Below are 22,057 nucleotides of genomic sequence, written 5' to 3'. Positions count from 1 at the left end.
ACCTTATGATCAGCATGACTTGCTTGTTGGACCAAGTGACTCGCTGACAAGTGGTGATTTCAGCTGTTCGTTTTCCGTCATTCACATTGTAGCAGTTTAAAAGAACCAAATTAAACTCATTGAAACATATTTTACGACAGGCATCCCGTAAAAAGAAGATTTACCACAGTAATCATGAATGAATGATGTTCCGTGAAACGATCATCTGATGCGTGTCATGTACTCTTATGTTGAATTTCATGTATAGGTAACTATTGATGGAGTCATCATGTTTCCTTAGACCTTTTAGGCCCTGTTCCAAGAATCATTGGATGGATGCACAAACTCAACTATTATCCAGTAATGTGCAGTCGCTGTTGTGCCACCAAAGCATGGAGACATGCACACGCACCCTTCTTACCAGGAGCATAAGAGCATCCCCACTCGTTTGGGCTCCCCACGCCCAAATCCGGCGAAATTTTCGTCCGGATTGGAGGAAGATTTGGCGTGGGAAGGCCCATTTTCCCAGCCGCGAGCCCAGGATGGATGCAACGTAATACGACGAATTCAGACAAAATAGGCGAATTCGTTCAAACATAAGCGAAATTTAATGATATTTAACATATAGAGGCGAGTTCGTACATAAATAGGCCAAATTCGTACATATATTTGAATTCGGCGATTGGCAAACTAATACTAAAACTAAAAGCGGCCTCCTACATGCCGAAATGGCGGTAGAAGGTCGTGTAGTCGCCGCCGTCGTCGTCGTCGCCTGGAGCCGGCGTCGTCCTGGGGCGGCGGCGTCTCGTACCAGCGGCTCGTGCCCTGGCCAGCATCGCCGGCGCGTGGAGGCGACGGCCGGTAGATGTCGTCGTCGCTGCTCTCCTCGAGCTTGATCACCTCCCTGGGCGCGACGTTCCGCGAGGACGGCGGTGCGGCGGCGCGGGGGGCGAGTTGTCGCGCGGCGGCCAGATCCAACATCCGCCGCTGCTGCTCCGCCTCCTGGCGCTCCCGGCCGCGCCCGGACCACTCCGGCCGCGGCGTCGATGGGGAGGCTGTTGTCGGCGGGCACCGGGTCCTTCGGCCGACCTGGCGATCGCCTCCGCCACCGCGGCGTCCTCCGCGCGCTTCGCCTCCTCCTCGGCGAGCTGGTTGGCGGCGGCCGCGGCGGCCTCATTCTTCGCCGTCTTCCTCTTCCGCCGCGTTGCGGCGAGGAGGGCTGGTCGCGGATGACGAGCGCGCCGCCGCTGCGCCCTCTGGTCGGCGGTGGAGACGTCGGCTCCTTCTTCACGGTGGCCGGAGACGGCCACTCCTTCTTGACGGTGGCCGGCGTCGACCCGCCGGACCTAGACGCCGATCTCGAGCCCGACGACGAAGAGGACGGCGCCATCCTCCTCGGTATCCAGGAACTACCGTGCCGGCGCGACACGGTAGCCGCCACCGGCGGCGGCATCCCCAGGACAGGGGAGTTCCCGTCCTCGATGTGCGCGAGCACATTCTCGAGGGTGCGGTTGGGCGCGCTCCACCATCGGCGGCGGCCGGCGGCATTGTTCCTTGCCGGAGGAGGAGGAGGGCCGTCGTAAGCGGCGAGTTCACGTTCGTACCTTCGCCGGAAGAACGCGATCCACGCTTCGTGGTTGTCGGGGAAGAAGCACGGATCCGCGCGCTGCTCGTCACTGAGAGTGACGCGCACCTCCTCGATCGCCGCTTCGAGTGCGCCGCCACCCGTTGGCGGCGGCGGGATCGGCACGCCGCCTGCGCTCAGCCTCCAGCCTCCCGGCGCGCGGAAGTCCGGCGGCGCAGGGTAGCCCGCCGCGTGCAGGAGTCGCCCCTCCCATTGGTGGAGAGAGCGGCGGCCGAAGCCGTTGTTGGCCGCACCGTCGTTCGCCATTGCTGGTTCCTTCGAGTTCGGGGATGATTTGGGGGAAGACGAGCGAGGAGGTGAATGCGGGGCAGCCGGGGTAGTTCGGCGATAAATAGCGATAGGCGCGCATGAAACCGAGGCGACGGTATTTAACTCGCCGCGTGGAAGCTACGCGTCCGGCGAATGCTGACCGGCGGCAGGCTTTTACAGCGCGCGGAAGACGATGCGATGAGGACGACGATCGGTGTCTCTCGCCGACAAGTTGGGGCCACCAGACGCGCGGGAACGTTTCGCGCGCTTTCGTTTCGTCCGGTGTCCCCGAGCGCTCCCCGGGGGGCCGGGGGTGGCGTGGGCTCGCCGGATGGATGAAGGGCCAAATCCGGACGAAAACGAGGAACCGGGGGCGCGACTAGGCCGAATTACGCCGTCCGGATGGAAAAAACGCTCGCGGGGGCCTCGACGGGGGCACGAGTGGAGATGCTCTAACAATGTCCAGACACATCGAGTCATTGACACTTCTGAATTCCCCATAAATATGCACAATACACAGTGCACGCGTGATGGCTTGTCACACAATTCGCAGAGAAAGTTGGAACAGTTTTTCTGTTCCTTCTTATTTTTTGCCGGATGCAGTAGAACAGTAGATCTCCGTGGACTCTGACCTCAGGGCATCTCCAACCGGGCGACCCATCCCGCGCTCGCGCGTCCGGATGGGTCGAAACGGACAAAACCGCGGTCCAGCGCGCGGACCCATCCCTAAAACGGATGGCCGCGGCGTCCAGGACGACCCAAACCCGGCCCAAATCTTGGACGAGTTTGCGTGGCCGCGGACGCGAAAGGCTGGTCGCTCGCGTCCTCCCTTGTCCGCCCCCGGCCCGCCCGTCCGCCTCCCAAAACACAAGCCCGTCGCCCACATCTCCCCACCGCTCCGCCGCCACCCACGGACCGGCGATTTGGGAGCGCGTCGCCGCCGGCCATCGTCGTCGAGACGCCGGCAAGCGGGGCGGAAGCATAGGTCGAGGTCCCGCGCTGCTTTCGCCGCGTCGTAGCAGAGTCGGAGGACGCCGCCGCCGGCGCTGTTGTCCTCTCACCGTCGCGACACCTCCCGCTGTTCGCAGCTGCGCCGTTTCCGCCGGAGGTGAGCTCTCCTGCACCGTGTTTCCAGACCGGACGTCGTCCGAGACGGCCGCTTCGCAGGCCGCTACGAAGCATTTGGATCGCCTCCGCCCTGCGAGGTGTTCGGTCAAATGCTCGAACTAAAATGTGTCCCTTTTCAGATCATGGTGGACAGCGACGACGAGTACTACTTCAAGAACTTCATCGACACGTCGTCAGAAGAGGAGTCCGACGACGATTTTTTCACGGATGTTGCGCTGCTCATCCACGAGCACGTCGTCTCGCAAATCCCCGTGCATCGGGGGTCCTTGCCGGGGCGCGCGGCCGCCTTGGACCGCAAAAGAGAACGCGGCCACGACCAGCTCTACAACGACTACTTCAAACCCAAGCCATTGTTCGTGCCGCCCATGTTTCGCCGTCGTTTTCGGATGACCAGGCCGCTGTTCCGCCGGATAATGGATGCCGTGAAGATCTACGACGACTACTTCGTGCGAAAGTGGATGCAATTGGCAAGGTAGGCCTCTCTTCGTACCAGAAATGCACGGAAGCGATTAGGATGCTCGCATATGGCGTTGCCGGTGATTTCGTAGATGAGTACACGCGCATGAGTGAGTCAACCGGCTTGGAATCGATGTACAGGTTCTGCAGAGCTGTGATCGGTTCGTTCGGAGAACAGTACCTCCGGCAACCTAATGCAGAGGACACAGCTCGTCCGTTGTCGATCAACGCTTCCGGGGGTTTTCCTGGGATGCTCGGGCAGCATAGACTGCATGCACCGGGAGTGGAAGAACTGCCCCTTTGGTTGGCGGGGGTATACAGCGGCCATTCCGAGGGGTGCACGGTCATTCTTGAAGCTGTTGCTTCCCATGACACATGGATTTGGCACTCATTCTTCGGAATGGCTGGCTCGCACAATGACATCAATGTGCTGCAGCGCTCTCCGGTGTTTGATAGGCTAGCGTACGGTCGGTCCCCGATGTGGATTTTGAGATCAATGGCCACCACTACACGAAGGGGTACTACCTTGCTGATGGTATCTATCCACCTTGGGCTACACTCGTTAAGACAATCCGAAACCCCAACTCAGAGCAGGAGGCAAGGTTTGCCAAAGAGCAGGAGGCAGCCCGGAAAGATGTCGAGCGGGCGTTTGGCATCCTCCAAGCTCGTTGGGCTATCGTCAGACACCCTGCCAGAGCCTGGGATGTGCAAACTCTGTAGGAGGTGATGACCGCTTGTGTAATCATGCATAACATGATTGTTGAGGTAGAGCGGGATGATTCACTCTTTGATAATGACTCGGGAAGGCCAAGGAGAGTTGGTTACTCCTCGGCAAGGTGCTCCGGCATCATTCCAGGACATTCTTCATGCGCACCATGAAATTCGAGATCTAGCTGTACACAACCAGCTTCAGGCTGATTTGGTCGAGCACATGTGGCAGCACGTAGGCAACAATGCTGCAAACAACAATGATGAGGAAAATCCTGAAGCCTAGAGCATTTGTATCGTTTTTTCATTTTTATTTCAATAATACTTTATCCTTGATTACATGGACTATGTAATGTGTAATACATTTTGAGCATTTATACTATTTTATATATTTTATATAATATTTTTTTGCGTTTTTCTAGTGAATTTACAAGAAAAACATACCATATGGCGCCGCGACCCAAATCTGCCGCGTTGGACGCACCGCGCGACCCAAACGGACGCGCGGACGCGGGGCGCTGTCCGCGCGTCCGCTCGGGCACGCAAACGGCCCAAAACGGACGGCCCAGCCCGGTTGGAGATGCCCTCAAACTCGGTTTGGGCACCGATAAAATCATACGCTGCGGGGGTCTTAGGATATCCTATCCCACTATGTTTTGGGCGGTTGTTGCTTTAGATGCTTCTGTAGCTGCTAACTATGATTTTGACTCTTATTTCTGGGATGTGAAATTCAAAACGTCCTTTGGAGCGTCTGATATGGTTTGTGAGGAACGTCACTTAGCTAGTTTAGATCATGTTTTCCATTTTGATAAAAAAGACAGAGTAATGTGGTCTTGGGAGAAAAATGGGGAGTATTCTTCAAAATCCATGTACATGTGGTTGGCCTTCTAGGGAGTCTCTGGCCCTCAGTTAAAAAGATACGGAAGCTTGTATACCTATGAAAATCAAAATTTCCTCGGGCAGGTTATTCAAGATAGGCTGCCTACTAGGGAGCAAATTCTTACAAGACATGGGCCGTCTTCTGGCATCTGCTCAATGTGTGATGCCGTGGAATCCATTGATCATCTCCTATTCCCGAGTCTATTCTTGATCTGATCTCTCTCACTAGGCACTCTTATGTTGTGAATATTGATATGGTTTGGGTGGAAGTTGCGGCTGCGACATGGTCTCTCTGGACCACTCGCACAAGCTGATCTTTGAAGGAAAACTAATCAAGATGTCAGCTGACATAGTTTACCGCATGATCTCTTTCCTGCAGCTATGGCGTCCGTTGTGGAGCTAGGGATTCCAGCTAACAGTTGATTGGGTGATCTCCCTGTTGATTGGTCGTGACGCATGCGCATCGTCACCTTCGCTGGCGAATCAAAAAGGCACTCACGGTTGTCGTTCCTACCGCGGCCTATGATTTTCTCACGAAATGATGCCGTGTACACTCACCTCCTCCCACCCCCGTGTTGTGTCACTCCGGAGAGGAGTGACCTCTCTTTTATAGGCACAATGTATGAAACGAAGAGGTTGGAGGTGAACCGAAGAGGCTACCATCAAGGTTTGAGGCTCATTCCCGCAGGGTCATGGCAAGGCGGTTGGAGGAGTAGTAGGGCGCATGTAGGAGTCCTCTTCTCGTGTTTATACGACAAGTGGAACAACTTCTCTTATAAGAATGTTCATGTTATAAACGCGACAAACAAGTAATGAAAAACGATAAAGAAAAAACGCAGCGGAGACACAAGATTTAACGTGAAAAACCCCTTCTAACACAGAAGGGGAAAAAACCACGGGCACGAGCCAGCAAATACTTCACTATATCGGGGAGTATTTACAAACGTCGGTGGTTATCTTATAATATGATTAACCCTAGTTGACGGCTTACAAGAGGTATTTATAGGCGGTGGCAAAAATATACCGGCGACGGGTCGCGCTCCGCTCGTCAGAAGTTAGTCTCCTTTTAAAATGAATTTGAATCACAATACAACAATGCAGCGCTCTCTAAACTAGTAATGTGAGACAAAACATTTGTCCCAGAAGTTGCCAAAAAAAAAAAACATTTGTCCCAGCTCTTATCATGCATGAATGGGCCAATTAAATCTTTGAGATTTTCAGTAATTGTGGACAAATTGAAGTGGGCTGGGCTCTATGTTAGACAAAAATTCAACAGTTGACGAAGATCAAATCGAATGTGCTCGGTCCATTTGAATCGGCCACCATGTACACTCGCGGTCAGAGGAAGGATACAATCTTCGAACCGTGCGTGTGCCCGCCATGTGACATTGTTGACGTCCCGTGGCCGTCACGCGAGCGTGCCGTCAACCTGCCGTTCCTGCGGCGGCCGATGATTTGCTCACGAAAACACGTTGCGTCCTACCCTGCCTACCTCGGCTTCACCTGTTGCGATTGCCTCCGGTCCGGTACCTGCCTGCTTGCTACGAGACGTGACGGCTGGGATGGGAATGGGATGTCGCCGAATCGTGGGCGTGATCCGATCTCGTCACCGGCCGTTGCCGTTGGCCTCATCTGCCATGTGACTCGCCTAGCTAGCTCCGGAGAGTCATGGACTGGACCACGCCGGCCTCGTCGCTCCCGCGCGCCCCGGCCCTTGGTCGCTCGTCACCACGCCGCAACAGCAACCAGACGAGCCAGGCCATTGACATTTTTGCCGGCTTGCCGCGGCAACATTTACTCACACGCGTGGGCTGCGCTGCCGATCCTACTACACCGGCCAAGGAGTCCTTCGTCTCAGGTGATTCCCTCTTGGGCAGCGAACGGCTAGGCCTGGTAATACATTTCTGGCTGTTGAGTCATGAAATCATCAATTCAAGATTTCCAACTACCGCCCTCGACCACACGGGTGACGGTGAGCGAGTTCACCGCGGCGTGATGTCGCCAAAAATCGCGCGGCCGGATGTCCCGCAAGTAGCATTCTGGGGAAAGAGCAGGTGCGATGTAACTGAGACAATAAATTCAGTTACGATCGCCCGTTTGACTCCACTGCAGCAACACCTCAAATCCTCAATGTATGCCACTCATGGATACGTTTACATGGACTGTTGGTTTTGACCTGAACAAGAGCTCCAAGTAAAGGGCTAAAGGCCGCTCTCGAATTCAATGGAGTAACCACTAAACAGTCGTGGTAGTTGCAGTGTTGCACGTCATTACTACCATGCAGTATGTCCAAACTTTCAGAGGGTTGAGCAAATCTGGGTAGAGTTCATGATCCAATCCAACTCCCTCTTGAAATGAAATTCCTGCTATCTAAACCAGCTACAGGTAGCATCTTTGATTGCATATGATGAGACTCGACGGTGTTAAACAAAGGAAGAAGAAGACGACGAGGACCAAGACTTTTGAGCATGGTGATGGCCCATGAATGGATCCTGTCTCTCAGAAAGTGTTATAAGTTAAGATGAATCAGATGTCCTATTAGGCTAGCTTTTCAAGACGAGTCACCTCATCCCTTGTCCTCCTCTGCTGTATTCGTCTCTTGCTGCGTTCACTCCATGGCCTCATGCATACCAACTGCATTTCTTTCTGTGGTGTCTGTCATATCTCCTGGCGCTGGACCCTCAATCGATGCCCTCGTCAGAAATCTAATCCGTGACTACGCTGACACTCAAGTTATCATCCGAGTATAGAAATGCTTGTGTTGCCGTGTGGACCGACGTCTGCAGATACTACATAATATACAGGTGTCCCTGTTGAATTCTTGGCTACACAAGACGGTGCAAAGGACAAGTCCAGCGAAAAAATATGCATTGTCAATTTGTGATGCATGTTGCACCTATTGTCTTACGCCCCGTTATTATATCTGACTTTGCTTCATATAGTATAGTTATGTGTTGTCGTAATCCATCCTTGAGATGCTCATGTAAATCGTCATATTATCACACGTTCAAGATATTTGTGTGAACATTAGATCTTGTGCAAGAGAATAAATATTACCAAGGTGAGAATAAAAATGCGATAACTCGAGTTCTTGTCTAACTTTGCCTCACTTAGTCTTGCAAGGATGTGAAGGTGGTGCCAAACACAGAGAAGGATATTTAAAGGTGACGACTCGAATATTTAGATGAGTTGTCGTAATCACTGAGATGCTCATGTAAATCATCAGTTGTGAAGGCTCAAATATTATCACATTGGTCAACTCAGTGCTGGAGCTGTCATTGAGCAATCTGCAGTTTGAACATTCAAAGGTGAGAAGCATTAATATATACTGTAGCAAACAAACAAACACTTGCAAATATATGTGTGTGAAGAGTGGATCTTGCGCAAGCGAATAAAAACTGCTTTGAGAAGAAAATCAGTTCTTGTCTGACTTTTCCTCATTTCTTCGGCAAGGATTTCAAGGTGGTGCCAAATACACCATCAGTAATTATTTTATTTTGACAGCCAGCATCTTGTATTCATACCAATGCATATAATACTGCAGTGATTTAGCACTCTTCTTCTGAAACTTGTGTTCAGCTGCGTGGTCTTAATTTGATGGCATTGGCATTACAACTGCTCATCTCTGAATCCTTCTCATACAATTAGGCCGGTCACAGTTAGGCTTGAAAATTGCACCTGTTCTCCCAATCAAAATCACGCAAAAGAAAAGGTGATCTTGATGTTTTCTGTCCTTTACCGTACGTGCGTTGCATCCTTTTTGTTGAGTGCACACTTGACGAAGTCGGCTGAATTTGACAACGGCGACTCTTCATCCAAGACGGTCGAATTCGTCGTTTACTTGGATTAAGTGTCATGGTTGTAAAATTCAGCCGCGGAAGATTACTTCCGACGAGGTTTGCTCAGATATAAGATGGCGGGGTCCGTGGGGCTGTCAGCATGAATTGCTTGTTGCATCATGTACGCGCCTACGCGGCACCGCGCTTTGCATCTGCAATCTGAATGTATAATGTCGTTGTTTTTCAGCGTCACCTTGTCGATCGGCATGACTTGCTTGTTGGATGAAGTAAGTCGCAAGACAAGTGGTGATCTAAACTGTTCGTTTTGCTCCATTCACATTGTAGCAGTTCAAAGACTCACTAGACAATCTGAATGTTCAAGTGGTGCATTCACAATCTGAATGTACTTTGATCACGCGCCAAGTACGAGTTATTCTTGTTGACTTCTGATGGTCAATTTCTTGTAGGTAAGTATTGATGGAGTCATTCAGCAGCGGCAATGTGCAGTTGCTGTTGTGCCACCAAATTAAGCGTGGACACATGCACACGAGCGCTCTTCCCAGAGCATAACAGTGGCCATATGAAAAGGACACATGGAGTCACTGGTGTTAAACATATAGGCTAGCCCTTTCTAATAGTTCGGACTTTTGAAAAATCTAGCTAGTGCATCAATCTAATATGGTATCAGAGTTAGGAGGTCTCAAGTTCAAATCCCGGCTAACACAATATTTAATCTAAAACTAGTTGCAGCCTCCCGTTTATCCCATGTCTATGGTCTTACCGTTTGTCCAGCTTAGACGTGAGGGGGAGCGTTAAATATATAGCCTAGCCCTTTCCAATAGTTAGATTTTTGAAAAACTTGGCTAGTGCATCAATCTAATAATTGGCACTTCTCAATTGCCCCATAAATATGCACAACACATAATGCACGCGTGATGGCCTGTCGTCCACCATAGAAATTAAGTGGAAACTGTATTTATTTTCGTTCTTAATTTTGCGAGACGGTCAAATCACATCGAAGCTGCAGTAGAAGTACAGAACGGTAGATCTCTTTTTTTAAGAAAGTGTCTTGTCTGAACCTACAAGTACGGCGGTCGATTCAACTTGAACCGTGAACGATAGAACAGTTGTGTTAGATAATGACCGTTCTTGAAAAAAAAAAACAGTTTAACCTAACCCTACCCCTGGTTTCGCACACCGGTTTTATGTTTTGGATATGTAAATAGTACAAAATATTCGTGATTATTGCAAACACTACGACATTACAACCTGCAAGAGTTCATCTAAAGCAGCATGATTTTTGTATGTCATGCATGTGGTGAAATGACCTGAAAAATCAGTTAACTCTTGTGGTCTTCCGTAGGGAACGAATTTGTCCATACGGGTGATGATTGGGAATCTTGAAATGCTCATTCAACCTCATGGTCGAGAGCCTTCCTTAAAATAAAAAATCGTATACTTTTTGGGTGAACTTTGGGTGTTACATTTTCCCATTTTTGAGAATGTGCAAAAAAATACTAACATATTTCATTCTGAAGAAGCAAGTGTTAGTTGTAAGGACAAATGCCAAGATTCCACATGAATTTCGGTTGCACTTGGGTATGCCGATATTAAGGTTATATTTTTTTAGTATTCTCAAAAACAATTATGGCATTCTTTATGAAATCCAAAACCATACACCACTATCCAAATTTAGGCTACGGTTCATGTTAAAACTGTATTAACGGTACCTCTTCTTTTTGCAAAAAAAGATCCAGCAATCTATGAATAATTATCATCAGCAATATAAAAAGTAAAGATTGATGTAGTAGACAGATGGCTAAGGAACCAAAAGGCCAGCCCACAAGAGCGGTAACCATCAACAAACATGAAAATCGTAAATCCAAACTGTCTAACCTGCAACCACACCAGCAAAGACAAAAACCAAAGATATTAAAAAAAAAATCTGTCGGACACAACTCCACACTCCTCTGCCGGCGCTAGATGCACCACTGGAGTGGGGATATGTCAGAGAGGACCTTATCCTATGTTGTTGCCGCCATACCATCCTGACGAAGACACAATAGCTTGCTAAAACAAGACAGACAAACCCTGCCATCAACGAGAGGTCGGATCTGTCGCCTCTGCAAGGCCCGAGAGGCGATGGGAGGTAGGGCGGACCGTTGGTGTTGACAGTGGAGGGGACGTGAACCCTAGATGCTGCCTTTGTGTCACCCTTTGTCCTCTCCTGGTACCCATTCGGTTTGGTGGTTGTGCATATTGGTTCTATAGGCACCTTTCATTTGGTTGTTTCATGGTTTATGATTTAACTTAAACCAAGCACTGTTTATGGTTTCGAAAATACTTATTTCTTCTTAATATAGGTCCCGATGTCATCCGTTCATCAAGTATATATTTAACAATATGTGCTAAGAGCATCTCCAGTCGCGACGGTGTCCGGCAAAAGCGCTGGATAGACCGAATCGTGTCCCCGAAGCGTCGTCCGACAAAAGCGCGATAGGCCGAATTGGGGACACCGCTTGATGGTGCCTCTTCTGGGACGCGTCTGTTCCTAGTCATGTCCCCCAAACGCGCCCCCAACCATTTTTTGACCGAGATGTTAATCTTTTATTCATGACCCAATCGCTTACATAGATGCAAATTGAAGAAGCCATAGCGATCATCGTTGAACACCTTCACCGTCGTCGCGAAACCTAAACTAGAGGCTTGTGCGCATCATTTGTGCCGACATCAAATTCGTCGTTGTCGTGGTAGTGCCTGCGGCACATCGTGTTGTCGAACACCTTCACATGAAGCACGCCGTCACCTTCATACATGAAGTATAGCAAGCAGCCAACATCCAGGTTGTGAGCGTGGGGCGAACGGCTCCCAACCATTGTGGAGGTATATCTGGCATTGGCCTTCGAATAGGACCTCAATGGGCCACCGGCAAAAACTGCAACCGGCTTCCGCCGCTACACCTCGGCCGAATCCCGGCCGTCAAGAAATCGCGCGACTTTCTCAGGATCCCTCTTTTTTCGAAAGGTTCTTCAATGGTGAGGACGACAAACATGAAGAACTCCATGTTGTGGAAGTGCTTCATCTCATCCTCCATAGCCGACGGTGAGCGCACATGTGGCACCGACCGTGCAGGCGATGGAGATCGAACACGGCGACCCCAGCTCCGACTCTAGTCATGGTGGCCGCGACCCTCGAAACCACCATGGAGCGTGTGCGGAGAATATGGAGGGCGTTGCTAGGGTTGTGGAGGGGGTTAGGAAGAGCTATGGCGGCGACTGTGGTGACACTGGAGAGGGGAGGGCGAGTTTTTATAGGTGGAGGCAGCCACGAAAAGTCGGAGAAAGGGCGGGTGAGCGGCAACGCATGCGGGAGCTGGCCCGCCAGCCGCCCTACCTCTTCGCATGGCGCCAGTGTCCCTGCAACAACCCTTGTGTAGCGGGGACGGGCCGGGGCTGCATACAGACGCCAGACCGAATCGTCCTTTGCAGCTTGGGGTGGTGAAATGTTCGGCGCACCACAAATCGCTTTGGCGGACGGTTTAGGAGATGCGAATGGGGATGTTGTAAGTGTCCAGTTAAAAAGCATATATAGAGGGAGCAGGTACTAATTAAGATTTCACTTTAAAGAATAGGGAAGGAAAAAAGTTTCAGTTCGAGTAGTGATTTTAGATCAGATGACGTTTGAGTTGACCTCAGCTCTAAATTTTTTGAAGGAAACGATCCGAGTGGGCTCCGAGTGGGGCACAGGAACTTTTCTCAAGGATACACCCTGGAAGGTGTATCAAATTTTATAGAAGAAGAGGGCAAGACGGCCGAACAACGTCAATGAAGGCAACCCGATACAAACACGATGCCACACGGATTACAACACAACCCACACCAGCCGGACGACAAACTCGCCTTGCACCGTCCAGAGGAGACGATACACTAAGCTACTGGGCCGCGTCACGACTGAAGAAGGGAACTCCGGGAAGCCAACTTCAACTCCATGATGGCACAAGCCAACGCACCGCTCACCCAAAAGTGCCCAGGAACGGCGAGTGAACGGCGGGGCTGAACCAGATCGAAGGAGGTTTCGACCACGAAGAAGTGCCGCCGATGGTGTACATAGCGCCCCGGAAGCCCAAGCTCTGAGCGGCGGCCACCACCGACTCCAAATGGCGCACCGAGGACTCCTGAACCATCTAGGCGACGCCTCCAAGAAGGAAAACGACACAGCCGTGCCGCCGCCGCCCGATCCGAAGACCGGATCAAGGTTTCCCCCGATGTTCGACGCGGGGAAGAGCGAGCAGCACCATGACGACGCCTCCAACGAGGTGACGGCGCCCGCGGGCATCACCGTCGCCAGCTTACGCAGGGATTTCTCCCCGGTCATGCCGCCAAACCCAAGCCCGTCGGAGAAGCACCGCAAGGAGCCGCCTTTTGGCCACACCACCGTCGAGAAGCAACACTACCGTCGTCGGAGAGGGAGGTGCTGTCCTCCGACTCACCGCAAGAAGCACGGGGACTGGATGGTGAGACTCCAGCCCGCCGCCGCCCGGCCTGCCACCGACACCTCCATGGTGCCCAGTAGCCGACGCCTACAGGCGTCCACGCGCCGGCCTGCAGCCACGGTGGGCTCTGAGTTCCCGGCCGCCGCCGCAGGGGACGCCTCCATCGCGGGGGAGAGCAGCACCTCCGCCGACTCGAGATGTGCCCATCGCCGGACTCCTGCAGCACCTCGCTGCCGGAGCGCCGCCGCGTCACGCACCGCCGCCGCCGGAAGAGGAGGCCACCACCGCGCGAGGGAGAGGCCACCACCGCCCGGGCTTTGCCCGGCGGGACCTCTGGTGGCGGCGGAGGAGGGGGAACAGGGGTGGGATCCTAGGGTTGTCTTTCGGGGAGCGGGGGGGGGGGGGGACTTGTAGACATGCAGCTGTGCACAAAAAGGGGAATAAATTCTTACAACTTTCTTGTGCAATGCTCGAGTGTTACAAGTAACCATTTCTGCAACCGACCAGTCCAACAGCAACTGCCATGCACGGTACGTACGTACACGTACGCCTCTTTTGTTCCTTAAATCCCTTTTGCCTCTAGAAAGCTATACATAGTATATGCATTTTTTTGTTCGTGTCGGGTTGACCTATGTCCAAAAAGTGATTCATCCGTGGCACGATATAATACTGTACACATCATAATGGTTGAGGTGTCATCCTGGTGGATCTTTCGTGTGATGTTAGGTTTGACTAATGTGTCAATCACATCACATCAGAGCTAAGTATTAAAACAAGTATCATCAACAAGACAATTAGTTAGGGTGCACTTTTGGGATGGACAACCTATAGAAACATAAAGGCATAACAGAGCAGATGCAGTGCTAGCTCAATTATTAGCAAGTACATGTTAGTACAGAAAATGGTCTAGATGGATATCATGGTAAGGGAGGAACATAGAGAACGGAAGAGGGTTAGCTTACCAAACCAAACTAGTAGAAGCTTCACATATATATCAAGTAATCTTCTTCAGCCACCCACAGAACAGATGAAGATAAAATTTGGGGAAATGCCGATTGATAACCAATCTCCTTCGCCCACCACACCTGTGCACATACTGAAATCCACATCTTCGATGCAAACGACAAAGAAATGTATATAAATTATAATATACTATGAGCAGGTATATAAGCACTAATGTAGGCAACTCAAAGCTGAATAACATAATTCTGGTCAATGGGTAAGTGACTAGAATGCATTTTGTTTACTTGGCAAAGGTGAATTCCCTTGAGGCCCAAATCCTTTTCCGATTGACCCAAATGATTACTAAATTTGGTCGTAAATAGATACATGAATGTATTACACATGGACATTTCCCGAATATGTAACTTAATCTTTTCAATTTCAAAGAAAATTTTATAATTACAAAATATGTAAGCTTATAATATTACGAAAACATTTTTCATGAAAAAGCCAATGATATATTATCCCCTAAATTATATAAACTACACCTTCAGTTATCAAAGTTCGATAAGTGCAACGTAATGCACACTTTCTGGAATGATAGTATTATTTATGAATGGATATACAATCTCAAAATTTAATTTGAATCAAAAGCTAGCTATTTCTAGCATGGATAAACCTATCATTATTCATTTTAATGTAAAGGAATTTTGTACTTGATTTTGAAAGCATCACCACATTCATTTCAAAAACAAAAATATCACCACATTGCACCATATTCAGTAATCAAGAGCAGGTGCATACTTCTCGCTGATACCTTTACTAGCAATGATCGGCACGGCGGCACGCCGTGCCAGTATGGTGGCTGACTGGAGAATTAGGTGAAATAGCATGGATACACCACTTAGACTTGTAAGGGATATCTCAAAAGAAGTGAAGCTAAACCGTCATAATACCTAAGTACAATGCCATGAAAAAATCAAACAAACTTGATAAATGACAACAATACATTCGCATACCTAGCTGATGGCATCTTACATACGTACAGAAGAAGAGCCGGTGGCAAGATGTTCATGAAGAACAGTTCACAAATTGGCAATTAAAGCAATAGTCACTTAATGATAGGATTATCTCATCCGTAGCACATGAAAATACGCTGTACCGACGCTATAAGATAAAATAGTTATTGAATTACAAGATGTTAAAAGAATATATCTATAGGAGAGCTTTTGCTCAAAGAACAAAATCATGGTTGAAACAGAAAGCAAAAATATAGCAGAAGAATGGTATTCATAAATATATAATAATCTCATGTAGTCGGTCGCAGCTAATCAATTTCTAAAGAAGAGCACATTTCCGGAACAAAAGGATACATAAACTGGTAGGTTAAATCTTCAGAAAGAGAAGTAGAATGCAGAATGCATTCTATTAAAATAGAACAAAACCACCCAGGAAAACCAGAGACATTTGCACCACATTTGCCCCATGTAATCTGCAGGAAAAACATACCAGCCCTACAATTAAAATGGAAACAATTGTTTACTTGTACCTAGCAATATGTTGGTATCATAATGCATATCACGTTGCGCCTTTAGACCTAAAATTTATTGAGATGTCATATTATTGTTGAACATCCCACTCAGAATAGTATGAAGGTAAGAAGACCTACTGGGTCTAGTCAAATGGCAAATGTATAATTTATTTATCTATTTGCAAAATTTACCTTTATACTTAGCTTGATTGGAACAAAGAACACATTTCTTACCTTCTGTAATAACTTAGTAACTTTAACAGAAAGTACATGCTTTTGTTGGATTTCTGCACTATACTATTTCATCTAGAAGGACTAAGACTTTAAATATGAAAAAATGAAGTGGCAGCATGATATCTGCAAGAGCTTCATTCATGTCCACCTGAAATTGAACGGTGGCAACAGGACTGTGCAGTGTCACAGATTGCACTTATATTTATGCACAATTAACCCACGAAGTGGAATAAAAGGTAACCCCTATGAAAAGAACAACAACGAAAACCTGTTGTCTAGAATAGGACAGGTTGATCTCTCAATTGGCATACAATAGATGTGTTCAGTGTTTTTTTCCACTAAATTCTTGGTGGTCTCTCAAGCTCCAAACTATTGAATTATTACGCCTGCAAAAAGTAAAACGCAAATGGTGTAAAATAATCTTCTAGTCAGGAAAATTCCATTAGAAAATATGCAAGTGAACATATGCTAGGCTTTGAATGTGATCCAGGACATGAGCCAACCACACATAAACAGATACTGGCCAGACTTGATAGTTAACGGTGACCATGTAATTAAGTTACAATTTTTTATCCACCCAAAGATAAACTATCCAACACGTTCACCTTGCTCTAGAAAGACGTACATGTGAAGCACATCTGCACTATTATAAGAGCATGTCTAGCAGGCCCCTTATATTTCTGCCCCGTATCTGGCTGCTTTTTCGCCCCGTATCGAAAAACTGCTCCATTTCGAGCCATGCCGTCTAGCAGACCCCGTATTTTGCCCCGTATTTTCAAAAATTAAAACCCCGGGAAGTTCATCTTCATTGATCATACTAGGGATCATACATACATTTTGATCATACTACGGATCATACTACATCTACAAGCATCAACCTACCTCTAGTCGTCCAGGATGACGTAGGGGATGAAGGCGATCCTCGCCGCCTCCTCCTGCGCCTCCCGCGCCTGCCGCGCCTCGAACTCCTGGACGGCGGCGATGGCCGCCGCCTCCTCCTCTGCCTCCGCCGCCGCTTTCTCGGCGGCATCCGCCTCGGACAAGGCGACCGCACGGCGGTAGGCCGCCTCCTCTTCCTCCTCTTCCGCCGCCGCCGCTTCCTCCTCGCCGCCTCCGCTTCCTCCGCCGCTGCTGCTGCTGCCAATGGTCGCCCTCCATTCCGCCAACGCCGCGCGGTCGCGCTGCCACTGCGCGCGCCATTTCTCGAACGCCTCGCCGCTCATCGGCTTGAGCGGCGGGTCCTGCTTGTACCACCGCCCACCCGCGGCGAACTCGCGGAGCGGTTCCGGCACGTACAGCGCGCCGGCGTACTTGCAGGCCGCGCGACGGCTCCCGGCGGCGGAAAGCTTGCACTTCAGCCGCCACGCTTCCTCTACGGTGTCCGGCGAGCGGGATCGCTTCGATCCGCTCGCCGGCGAGGCCCTACTGCGGCGGCGGGAGTCCATCCTAGCTTTGGGGTGGAATGCGTGGCGGGGGAGCGGCTAATTGCTCGCCGGAGCAGGAGGAGGAGGCGGCGGAGCGCGGCGGAGCTAGGGTTGCGAGTGAGGGGTTAACCCCTCACTCGCACCTGCGCCCACTATATGTACGGGGCGAAGGGGCCGATTTCCTGGGCCCCGTATTCCGCCGAAACGGGGCGGCCCGAATACGGGGCCTGCTAGACGGCCCGAACCGCGCCTGCCCCGTATGTCGCCGGAATTTTACGGGGTGGGCGGGTTATACGGGGCCTGTTAGACATGCTCTAAGTGGTGCTTTTATCTGGATATTCAAATCAGAGGTAGTTTTTTGGTTATTAATTTAACCAGCTACTAATGTTTCAGTTACCAGCTACAAACAACGAAAGCATATCATTCCTCCTGATACGTGTTCTCTAGAACACGCACACGAAGGATGAATAACCAATAGTATAATCATCGCCCCTCTTAAATATATATTCTGTTGTACAAATTTGCAAAGACTTATAGCCCCCTAGCCAGTCAGTTTTGGATCATCTCCTATTTTTTTATCAATAATTCCAGCAGTTGTTTGCCTTTTTGTGGTACTGATAGTGCAAGAGACACACTGCAAGGCTAGTCCTTTTTTAATTGTACACTTTCTTACACAGTAAAGCATGCAACTAAAACAGTAATTCGCAAAGTAACAGTTATGTTCCTTGCTAGCAGGAGTAGAAACCAATTATATTTCCAAATTCAGAAAATGTGCAAAATGTATGAATTTCAAACAGGCTAGTTCCTTTTTTGCTTTGTGTTTTCCATGATAATTATGATCTATATTTGCAGCCAGATGCCACATGTTTGTCACAGATGTCAAAACAAAAACATGCATACATGCTTTGTTAGCCTGATACAACGTATTTACTTATTGTTCTTATAATTTCAGCACACGAAAAACCTGAAGCCATTTGTAGTGCTGATAAAAGGAGACCCCAAGCATGCCATCCAGTTGATAAAGTGAGTACCTGTGAGCGGAGCTGCGAGGAACAATGAGAAAAAGAAAGGAGCAGGACACAGCGATGTCCAGAATTCCCAACAGCCATGAGATTATACGTACCAGAGGAGAAAACCTAGCACGAACAACCAAAGAATGAAGAAATTAAAACATGGGCAAGGAAACCTCTAAAGTCTCTAATTATTTTGTTAGTTTGGGATGACAACCAGACCAGCAAAACATTTTTCAGATAGACACAAGGTAGACACCCTCTCAAATAAAGCCTCCTAAATTATTCCTTCGAATGTTGTTATAAAACTTTCTTATAGAATAATTAAACAGTGACAACCTTGAACTTCCACTTACGTCATGCTGAACTGGTGGGGGGAAAGTTGCCTATTATGAGAAGACCTCATAAGTTGGGATAACTCTATGTTGTTCTCTGGTTGCCACTAACTGGTTGGAATTTCTTAAACTGTTTGCCACTAACTGGCTGGAGATCATAAGTCCAAGGATTGTAGACTAAGAACTGGCCAGAAAAAAGGTAGTGAGAACTTAGAAATTAGGAAAATCACCGAGGAGCTTTAGAAATGAAGAAATGACACATCACACAACAATAAGATTGGACAGAAAAAAAGGCAAGTGAAACAATATGGACATGGGTGTGAACCTTGTTCCAGAAATGCACAACGTTGGCAACAGATGCATCTTCACAAGATACAGTACACCTTGACGTTCTCAACTTATAAGGCCAGTTAGTACGATAATATTAGGAATCGATGAATAAATATTATTTTTATTTGAGGCACGAAGCATAATTTTTACCCCAGAAATTACTTGCGGTTGTGAGAAAGAAGGTTGTCTACAGCCTTGTATTAGAAACATTAGTGCTAGGCAAATTAAATAGGAACAAATAGAGTTAGAAACATTAGTGCCAGCGCATTAAATAGGAACACATAGATTAAATTTCATGTTAGGATCAGCCAGTACCAGCCGCACCTTATTTGTACCAAACCTTGTGAGAAATTAGCATTTTTAACTTGTATGAAATAGCATAAGCAATCATTTTCTGAGTTGCAAATGTAATTTAGAAAAATAGAAAACGTTAGTTCCATAAAGAAGTCACATTATTTCCTACCGTTGAGGATATAATACATACAAATTTTGAATAACGAACACTTTCTCCTGGATGCACCATTCCGAGTAAAAATAAAAGACATGACATTTTTGTTGCCAAGTATGACAATAATAAGCACCCTATGATTTCTGCAAAGCTTATTTAATGGACGGGAAGCGAATTTTGACGGAAATAGGGCAAGCACTCTATTGTTTCTCTATAAAGTAGATAATCGACAGTAAGCAAATTTCTACAGATGGGGAGCACACTGAACACCACAAGCAGTTTATCGTGAGAAGCAAGGCATGAGATAACGTAGAACCTATGTAGAACCTTACATTTTGGGAAAAGCTTATCTGAACATGGAAATAACTATATGCTACAAAATAGGCATGCATTGATCTTCATCTATTTTGCCGAACAAAACCAAAGTTACTAAGACTGTGTTTCCTATTTATAAACATAATTATTAAGATGCTAACTCTGCTACTGCTTGATCAACAACAGTTGCGAGGATCATTCAAAAATACAATTCCACAAAATCCGGGAATAATTGCTGCGTTTAAATTCAAGAGCATCATCATAAGGGCTTGGGCGGAAAAAAATGTTTAATGATTACAGATTAACTAACTTTGCTTCAGCTACTAATGTTTCCCATAATACTATACACACTACAAACAATTGGAATTTGGTAGTCTAAGTACCTGAATGAAGTCGAAGTGCGAGGAAATCTTGAGCTGCACTGTAGTCTAGTCTAGGTACTCCCGTAGCAAGAAGCATGCTGCCTTGGCCTTGAGCAGTGCATCCATGATGGGCGGCAACCGGCAAGTGCTTCCACACAGCTAGTCCCCCACCATGCAATGTGGGGAACCAGTAATGGCTTGACCTGACTGAACTGAGAAAAGAGAAGAAAATATTTGAGAAATTATCTGATTGATGGAAGTAAAAAAGCACGAAGTGGAATGGTTCACCTGGAAGCCGGAGTTCCCGCGCCGGTGGTCTTCGGACTGGCTGCTATGCTCACGCCCCACATTCGCCCACATGAACTGGCGCGGCCACACGCCGCGCCTACGGTGGCAATTCAAGGTGAAACTTTATCTATGTGATATCCTTATCCTAAACATACTGAACGAATGAGTAAAATTCATGTACTATGAAAAAACTTCCACAGTCTTTTGAATTTGTTACTAATATATATATTCCTAGTTGAGTACAGAGATGGTAAGATAAATCCACGTAGGGAACATTGGCTAGAGATACTAACATACATAGATTATTTTCATTACATAACCGAGAGGATTGACGTTCCTAAGCAGTACCTGAACTGTATAGTTCAACTAATTAGCATGAATATAATTTTTTAGCATGCTAAGGCGGGTGGTCTCCCTGTTCCCCTGTCATCAAACTATCAGTGGTTGGCACTGTTATATTCAGTGGCAGATGAATGATGGTGATGATTTCTTTGCTTCGCACGGGGAGGGCTAGAACTGGAGCAAGCTCTGTCCAAAGAAATTGAAAAAAGCTATAATGCCAACATCGGAAAGGTAATGTAATTCTTCTGTCATCGTTGTTTCATGTTCAGATGATCCGAAGCCGACCTTGTAGAGAATATTGTCCCACCGAAACTTTCTGGGTAGTGCTCGGTGTCAATCCCAACCAAGAAAGAACTGAGCACCTCATCCAAAAAATAAGAGGCAAGTTTAGTAGCTCTTGACAAAAAAAAAGACGTGGAAGTTTAGAAATTGCAGTTCTATTTGATACTAAAGCAACAGCTGGGTGTGGGTAGTGATGCTTCTGACTGGATATCACATTGTATAGATGTATTGTTAGTGTGATTAATTTTTTCTAGAAAAGAGTCCCTTCAATTAGGAAGACCTCCAGTCATTTGAACGGGATGCTAATATATTTACCATGTAGTGTCTTATCATACTATTAGCAATAGATAGATAGTGCCTTCTAAAATCTCCCCACTGATCATTTATGCAATTTCAGTATGAGCTAGGCAATAGATAGTGCCTTCTAAAATATATTCACTGAACATTACGCATATCCTCATGCGAAAACAGATAAAATAGTTTTACAGCAGTAGATACGCTACACAAAATCAAGTGAGACTAATGTTGAAAAAAATCATATGTAGGCACCTACCAGGCAAATATAACTAACAGTAGCCTCCCAGATATTAATAAACTTGCTCAGAAGAGCCACACATATATGTACATCATCTTCTTTTCAGCATCAAGATGCATATCATGCAGTTCAAGTATGGGAGATCTAAGGACACATGCTCTGAACAATGCACATGCTCAAAGAGTCTCTGAACTGCTTGCAAATTACAAGGAATAGTTTTGGGGGTTTTCAGCTATGTATGCAAGCACAGTACAATTGGACAAAGGAGCAGAACCAAGGTACTCTGTAAGGAATAGGAATACTTCACATACTAATTAATTTGTTAATAAACTAATTGAGAATGGCCAGCAATTAAAGGATACCT

The 22,057-nt window shown here is 47.7% G+C and overlaps 1 long non-coding RNA gene across 1 annotated transcript; it reads right to left on the bottom strand.

Annotated features, from left to right (window-relative positions):
• Window positions 1-16,358: 16,358 nt before the first annotated feature.
• LOC124677940 lies at window positions 16,359-19,216 on the bottom strand. The gene is made up of 3 exons (XR_006994276.1): window positions 19,117-19,216; window positions 18,411-18,582; window positions 16,359-16,408 (listed from the first exon to the last, which is right to left on the bottom strand). It is a non-coding gene; the product is annotated as an uncharacterized LOC124677940 (long non-coding RNA).
• Between the last annotated feature and the right edge of the window lie 2,841 nt (window positions 19,217-22,057).

Source organism: Lolium rigidum, chromosome 7 (assembly GCF_022539505.1).
Source record: "Lolium rigidum isolate FL_2022 chromosome 7, APGP_CSIRO_Lrig_0.1, whole genome shotgun sequence".
In the NCBI taxonomy this organism is placed as follows: domain Eukaryota; kingdom Viridiplantae; phylum Streptophyta; class Magnoliopsida; order Poales; family Poaceae; genus Lolium; species Lolium rigidum.
The sequence above is the reverse complement of the archived record's forward strand: the minus strand, read 5'-3'. Positions and strand labels throughout refer to the sequence as shown.